The 8,035-nt window shown below is 29.9% G+C and overlaps 1 long non-coding RNA gene across 1 annotated transcript; it reads right to left on the bottom strand.

The window, feature by feature from the left end:
• Window positions 1-1,073: 1,073 nt before the first annotated feature.
• Window positions 1,074-8,008, bottom strand: LOC134691450 (uncharacterized). The gene is made up of 2 exons (XR_010102139.1): window positions 7,689-8,008; window positions 1,074-1,666 (listed from the first exon to the last, which is right to left on the bottom strand). It is a non-coding gene; the product is annotated as an uncharacterized LOC134691450 (long non-coding RNA).
• Window positions 8,009-8,035: the final 27 nt, after the last annotated feature.

The raw sequence follows: 8,035 nt of genomic DNA, 5'->3' as shown, positions 1-8,035 counted from the left end.
ACCTACGATTTTTTATGATCAAGAAATAAATGTCATTAATGAGTCTATTTTGTAGCCCTATCCTTCTTTGTTGTATAGGTACACCAATTTATTTTTTAATCCCATTTTGAGTCATAAAAAAATGGATTTGAATCAACCTCCAAACTGTCCACGATTCTGTTATGAGGAGTACCCAAATTGCATCCATGCTTAAATTCACATCGTCAAAAGTCTTATAACAGAGCTTTTGTTTAATTTCTTCAAATATTTTGAACAATTGGATATTAGTCCATGCTTACTCTTCATATTTTACGAAATGGATACTTATAATATATTGTATTTGCTAATTTTAAAAAGAGGACGTTTTGATGACGTCGCATGATGACGTTTTCGTACATTTTGTTTTTTCATTAAACAGTCCATCTGTTGATAAATACTGTGAACGTTTTGTGTATATCTAAATATGTTTACCTATGTTAAAAGACGTGCATAGTATCAAATCATAAAAATACAAATTGTTAAGTCTCTAGGAAATCTTGTAAGATTTCTGTTGCTATTTTTTTCTAAATAGGTGCAATTTGGGTACTCGGTGCAATTTGGGTACCCTTACGTTAGTTTCAAGTTGATTAGACTTCTACTTTATCAAAAACTACCTTGACCAAAAACTTTAACCTGAAATTTGCACTATCATTTTCTATGTTCAGTGACTGTGAACCGTAAAATTGGGGTCAAAACTCTAATTTGGCATTAAAATTTGAAAGATCATATCATAGCATGCATAGGGCACATGTATACTAAGTTTCAAGTTGATTGGACTTCAACATGTTCAACATCATCAAAAACTACCTTGACCATAAACTTAAACCTGAAGCGGGACAGATGAACGGACGGACGGACAAACGGACACACAGACCAGAATCATTATGCCCCTCTACTATCATAGGTGGGGCTTAAAAACTTTATTCTGTATTCGGTAATTTTTTTTATGTTAATTATCTATTTAAAATGTCAACATTTTTTACGTATGGTCAACATGATCAAAACAGTATTGTAACTGTACCTGGAAACATTTTGCATAAAAAAAACTATAAATATTTATTTTATCAATTGTAATTGTATTAAAAATGTCAAAATCTTAAGTTCAACACAGAATTCTAATTGTTTCTAGATTTTAACAATATATAAATATTCAAGTCGTTCAGCATTAAATCTTTTCAATTGCCTATGCATCTGTATGATGACATGAAAATCACCATGTTCACTAAACATGCTTAATATCCATTCACTATTTTGTATAAGATTATTGCGCCAATTCAGCACATCTATGATACATTTTATTACCATGATAACATCCTAATCTGTTATCAGGAAAACAACTTCCTTAGAGATTCATCATTTAAATCATCGGTTAGATGTATTGAGATCAGGCACTTCAATGGAAATCACATCTGACATCCTGAGTACAGCATTTGGGATGTTGCCCATTGGCGTAGTTAAATCGGAGACTTGTACATGGTGGATATCAATATCTACTTGTCCTAAAACACATGACACAGATGTCCTCTCATGCATCTTAATTTTGGCGTCTTGACCTGATAAATGGGATAGAAGACGAAGAAATCTTTCACGTAAAAAAGTCCTCTGCTCCTGTTTTGTAACTGACGAATTGTTCATTGTTGTTATAGTTCTGAAATAAAAGAAGAAATTATTCTACATTGTACATGAAATCAAAATCAAAGTCACTTACAATGTATTACTATCATGACTATTGGGTGACCAGGGGTCTAATCATGTAATAATTTGAGGCCAGAATAAAATGTTTTTTATTTGTTTCTTTTTAAATCAATGTTTAATTTTTAACATCAATTATTTATTTTTAACATCAATATTCAAATTAAAATCCAAACTGATTAAAATACTATGTTGTGCAGGGATGATTCCACTATATAGTTTAGGGCCGCCTAGCGGCCCCTTAAATCTGCCAGCGGCCCCAAAAAAATGTTTGTGAATATAAATTCCCAATTCAGGAAAATAAAATAAAAATCGGAAAAGTTTCAGTCACCAATTACGGCAACTATAATTTTTCATAGTTTGTCGTCAAAGCGTAGTAAAATGTGGATAAGAATGCTGTCAGACTACGATCGCATTTTACAGTCAGAGCTCAGACATAAACAAGTCGATTTTTGTTTTAGACTTTAATGAGTCGAAACATGTATTTATTATAAAAATGTAGTTTCAATTTTAGACTTATCTAAGTCAGAAAATGACAGACTTGTTAAGGTCTATTTATGTTGGTGAAAAAACTTAATGTTAATTTGTGGCCAAACTACACCACCTATGACAGCAAAAACCTGTATGAGAGTTCACAAGGACTTGAGCTATCTATATTTAATTATCTAATTGAACATCCTTACTAAACACAGATGTTTTACCTCATTAAGTGTGATTCCAGGTGGTTGCATTGTAAGGTTAATTAACATTATCTCCGATTTTTTAGACTCTCATTCATATTTTTCTTTAGAAGACAAAGCATTGGCTTTCAATGTTGTCATTATTTGATTTAGATGCATGACCTCCTTATAAGTATGCGTGGGTCTTGAAGTTAACCAATTTTGATCACTCATCGACTTGTAGGAGTCGATATTTGCAAGTTTTTGATTCTGGTCAATTATTTCTTGTTTAACAATATTGGACTTATTCAAGTCGTATTTTGTCTTACAATAAAGGGAGACAAATCCTAAAACTTACAAATTTAGACCTCTATGAGTCAAAAGCAGATTCAGACTTATTTATGTCTGAGCTCTGACTGTTTTATTAACAAAGATTTAATGACAACGTGAGGTAAACAATTTTAGCAGCCGGATTCAATTGAATAAAATTGCATGGGAGTATTTGAATTTAAAAAAGAAGACCGCTCAGCAGGTTGATCAAAAACATGCTTTTTGTCAAAATTGGTGTCAAAGCAGACCTCGGCAAAGAACAAATTCAAATTTTGATATCAAATTGATGAACAAATTTTAATGATCGCTGATCTAATAAAAGCAGATCGCCCAGCAGAGTCGGTTATGTAACTTGATTAAAACTTGTTTTGTAAAAGAAGTTATTTTATATTTTGCTCTATTCCCTCAAAAGACAAAAGTTTGAGCGTTTTTGAAAATAATATTGATGATAGACCATTCATGAAATGAGCCCCCCCCCCCCCCCCCCCCTGAAATACAATGTCACCATTATGGAACTGTTTCAAAAGATATAAAAATGATCCAAATAATTTTAAAGTTTATAAGATATCTTACATGATAGTTCATGAGATATATGTTAAAAAACTTATGAGATATCTGTTATAGTTTATAAGATATCTCATATAGTTTTCTTATAATCGATATTAGATATCTTCTTTATTATATAAGACATCTATTTTTATTCCATATTGATAAAAATTTAGTAGGTTTTTCTATATTAATGGGATTTTGAATAAACAAGCATATTCACCTGCGGAAAAAGAATATTCACCGCGCAAAACGTCGCGTGCTTTTACGTGTATAATTTTGGTATAAAAACTTTACATTACACTATTTTCTCTTGGAGTTTGGAATAAAACATTTACTGTCTTTTGTTTCGGTAAATATGTGGTTTTATTGACTTTTGAAAAACTGATATTCACTTCGGCCGTTGGCCTCAGTGAATATCAGTTTTTCAAAAGTCAATTAAACCACACATTTACCTCACCAAAAGACAGTAATTAATTAATATAAGATATCTTATAAAAAAGATTATTTACGATATCTTATATATGAGCCAGTCCATGCGAAAAGGTACAAAAACGAAAAATTTACAAAATTCTAAAAAGTGTGCATAATTATTGGTAGTAGGCTTGTGATTTATAAAACACATTTACTTTTCCTCATATCATTAAGCTGAGAGCTACACGCACCTGTAAGTGTTGAGACCTTCCCTCCCTTAGTTTTATCAAGATTTTAAATGAATTATTTCATATATTCCAATCATTTTCAAAGTATAGTTTAAATGACTTGATTTACCAATTGATAATGTTAACAGTGGGGATAATACTCTCGCTTACGATGCTGATATCAATGCAATCTAACTGGGCAACGGTTCGAATCCCGTGCAATTAAGGTTGATTTATATAATATTTAATAACTTAATATAATATTTAATAACTTAACTTAACTTAAATTAAGGTTGCTTTATACATTTGTTTATATAATATTTAATAAATTAATATAATATTTAATAACTTAACTTAACTTAACTTTCAATTTCTAAAACACAAGATGTCATAGTTTTTGTATTTTTCATCATGTTTTAATGTCAAATGAATGTTGTCTTACTTTCTTTAAATTTTTGACTTTTGTCTCTGTAGTGTTGTAAATTTTTAAGTTTCTGGTCGGTATAGCATTAGTTCGGGGAACAAATGATTTTACACGTGCTCAAATACAAAAAATTCAGATATTTCTACGTCTTTTTTCTGTTTTAATTGACAATATCGGCATAGAATTGACAATCTTATGAATGTTTACATTAATGTATTTTTTTTTTGGATAAAATCTTTTTTCAAAAATACTATAACAAACTTTGATAACGTGTCCTGTAAAGTTTATCAAAAGGACTTTTTGTACCTTTTCGAATGGACTGGCTCATATCATATAAGATATATTATTAGAGACATCGTATAGAAATTATAAGATAATTCATATAATATATCTTATATAATTTTCTTAAGATGATATTCAATAAACTATATAAGATATCTTGTATAACAAATATTTATAAGATATATTTCGTATACTTAATGAGATATCTTATAAACTTTAGAAGATATCTTATAAAGTATATCAGATGCATTTGTATCTTATAGGTATATACGATATCTTATAAGTATATACGATATCTTATAATTATATACGATATCTAAGTATAAAATATATAAGATATCTTATTAAATAAATAAGATATCTCATATAATATATAAGATCTCATATAATACATAAGATAGCTTTAAAAAAATAAATTATATAAAATATCTCATATATTAAATGAGATATCTTATAAAAATCTTATATGTTATATAAGATATCTTATATATTATGAGATGATTTGAGATAATTTGAAATTCGAATAAATAGCTAAACTGCTTGCCATAGGTTTATGGTAGCTGGTATATATGCCTTGTTTACCAAAGTTAAGATAATAGTGCATCATGTGCAATGGTAGTCGTGTAATACAACTTCCCTGGTCTGAATCCAATAACTTCTTCAATCAGTGTACAGGTGAAACTTAATATACATTTTCCGTTTTTACAGGTCAGGAAATGATATTATTTCTTTTTAGGTTGTCATGGTTGTATGCATAAAAAATTCCCAATTGGGATAAAAATTCCCAATTTGATGTTAAAGAGACCCATTTGAAAACACCTGGAATCATCCCTGTTGTGATATGCTACAGTAGCACTTTTCACAAAAGTGGAGAGTATACATGTATATCATACTGAAAACTTACAGATGATTTATATGACAGGGGGGGGCCCAGGCCCCTCCTTTTTGGGAAAAAAATTGGTTGTTTATATAGGAAATCACTCAAGGGTGACTAGAGCGGGCCCCCATTTAGGTCAGTCAGTGGGCCCCCACTTATGAAAATTCCTGGATCTGCCACTGTGATTTCCTAACACATGTTATAATTTCTTTAGTTTAAATGAATGGATCTCTATGAAATTTTACCAGAAGGTTAATTGCCAAAATAATTTTGATTTTGTGGGTTACATTTATGGCATCAACAGATAAACATTTAGAGCTAAAAAGAATATTTTTTGTAGTTTCCAGGGGATACACTAAAGACCTGAAAAGACCTGAAAGTATACAACTAAAATTATTCAAATTGCAATAACTTTTTTATTTTTGGATGGAATTTCTTCAAGTTGGAATTTTATTAATTGTAAATATCCACATGATCCATATTTCATTAAATTTTTTATTTTTTTAAATTAAAAACAAATTTTTGATGCCAAAAGTGATTCAAGTTCTTTAACTGTTTTCAATCAATCTCATTGAAATATGAATTTTGTTATAGGAAAGGTATAATATAATATATTGATCATTGAAATGATAAAGAATTTTATTGAAAATAAAATGTTTGTGATTCAAAATTCGGGCCTTGTCGGCGAACTAAAAGACATGAATGGATCATAGGGGTACATGTAACGTAGATTTATTTAAACTCGCACAACATTGTTGTTTCAATTTGTTTTTATTTTAGACAAAAATCTATGGAAGAGAACGAATGACTAGATATTTATACAGGAACATATTTGAATACCTTGTTAATGATGAAAAAAAAAAAAGATTGCCTGTTTAAATTATTCAAACTAATTCAACTTGCTTAAACTGCATTAATATATATTAAACCAGGTCTTAAACTTCAAATGAAAATAAAAGTATTGCTTCCCCATCAATCATGTCTTATTTAAAGACACATATTTGTCGATTGGAATCTTTTGATTACATGCACGTGTGCCGGTTGCAATTCATACCTTGTATTGATATTAGGTGATAATTGGATCATTAGTCTAAATACACATTTCACTTTAATCTTTTAATTGGATTATCACTATATATTGTTACATGAACTATCATATTAGTATCTTCCATCAATAAAAATTACAAAGAAGATGGGGTGGGATCCCAATGAGACAGATCTCAACAAGAGACCAAATGACATCGAACATGAAATGTTAACAACCATATTTATTGTCTATGTTTATTATTTTCGTTTTAAAAAAAATATTAGCGGAATTTTAGTTTAGGCTCATGCAGATTTTTAATTTTCCGTTCAGGTCAGAGTTTTGACACCCAAATGATATTTTTCACATATTTTTTTTATATTATCAATATATTGATCTTTTTGTTTCACAAAATCAAAAGTTGAAAGATATCCACTGAATATTAAAAAGGTTATTGAAGTTAGAATTAGTCCGAACATAGATTTTCAGGTCCCTTCAGGTCTTTTCATTTCTTCATCATGTTCATTCAGGTCCAACTTTTTGCTTAAAAAATTTGTTTTTAATTTAAAACATTTAAATTTCAATGAAATATGATTGGATATCTACAATTAATAAAATTCCAACTTCAACAAATTCCATATAATAATAAAAAGTTATTGCAATTTGAATAATTTAAGTTGTATAATTTCAGGTCTTTTCAGGTCCACTTTCAGGTCTTGAGTGTAACCCAGTTTCCCGACAATAACTTTTAAATGTATGGATCTCTTTGCAGTTATAAAAAAAGTTTGGGTTAGTGGTTATTAAAAAAAAAAAATTGGGATGTAATGTTCATATTTACTTGTCAAAATTATTTTTTTCACAGGGTTTGTGCAGCGATAGGCCTCTGCAGTCATACCAGGCTGCGCCCAGCATAGTCGAAGTAAGGTGTCAAAGAAACAAATTATACTAGCCTTTCAAGACGTCATAATTATTTGGACTATGCCCAGCGAAACATTTTATTTATTTTTGGGGCCGAATCGACATGGGGACGGAACGACCACAACCCTTGTAGGATTGGTGATGCTCTTAAAAGTCGATGGCAATATACCTGTATTATCTTCGCAACAGATTCATCAATTATTTAGTCTTATTTTTTTTAAAGAACTTTAGCTGTTTCGACCAACGTCAACAAATCTCGACGTCAAGTAATTCTTACCCAGTTTTGTTATACCCTTTGTTTTTAAACGCGTTGTTGGTAAAGTTGTGGTTGCAGCAAATCCGTATAAATCTTCTTTTACGATTGTGCCTCGTATTTTTTGGAAGAATGATAAAAATTTGTCAACATGTGCCGTCACTTTTTGTTTACCGGTGGATTCATTTAACTTCCGGGGAACGGAAGGGCCTATTGGTTTTCGATTATTTAATTTTAAAAAGTTACTTGATACAGTATTTTAAGAACTAAAAAATATAAGTCGAAGATTTCAAATCAAAACAATATCATTACTATCAGCCGATTCACGTTGATATGGATTCGAAATTTTAACTGATTATTTCTGAAATTAT

The sequence above is a fragment of the Mytilus trossulus genome, chromosome 11, assembly GCF_036588685.1.
Source record: "Mytilus trossulus isolate FHL-02 chromosome 11, PNRI_Mtr1.1.1.hap1, whole genome shotgun sequence".
NCBI lineage: Eukaryota > Metazoa > Mollusca > Bivalvia > Mytilida > Mytilidae > Mytilus > Mytilus trossulus.
Note: the sequence above shows the minus strand (reverse complement) of the source record. Positions and strands in the feature narration are given on the sequence as shown.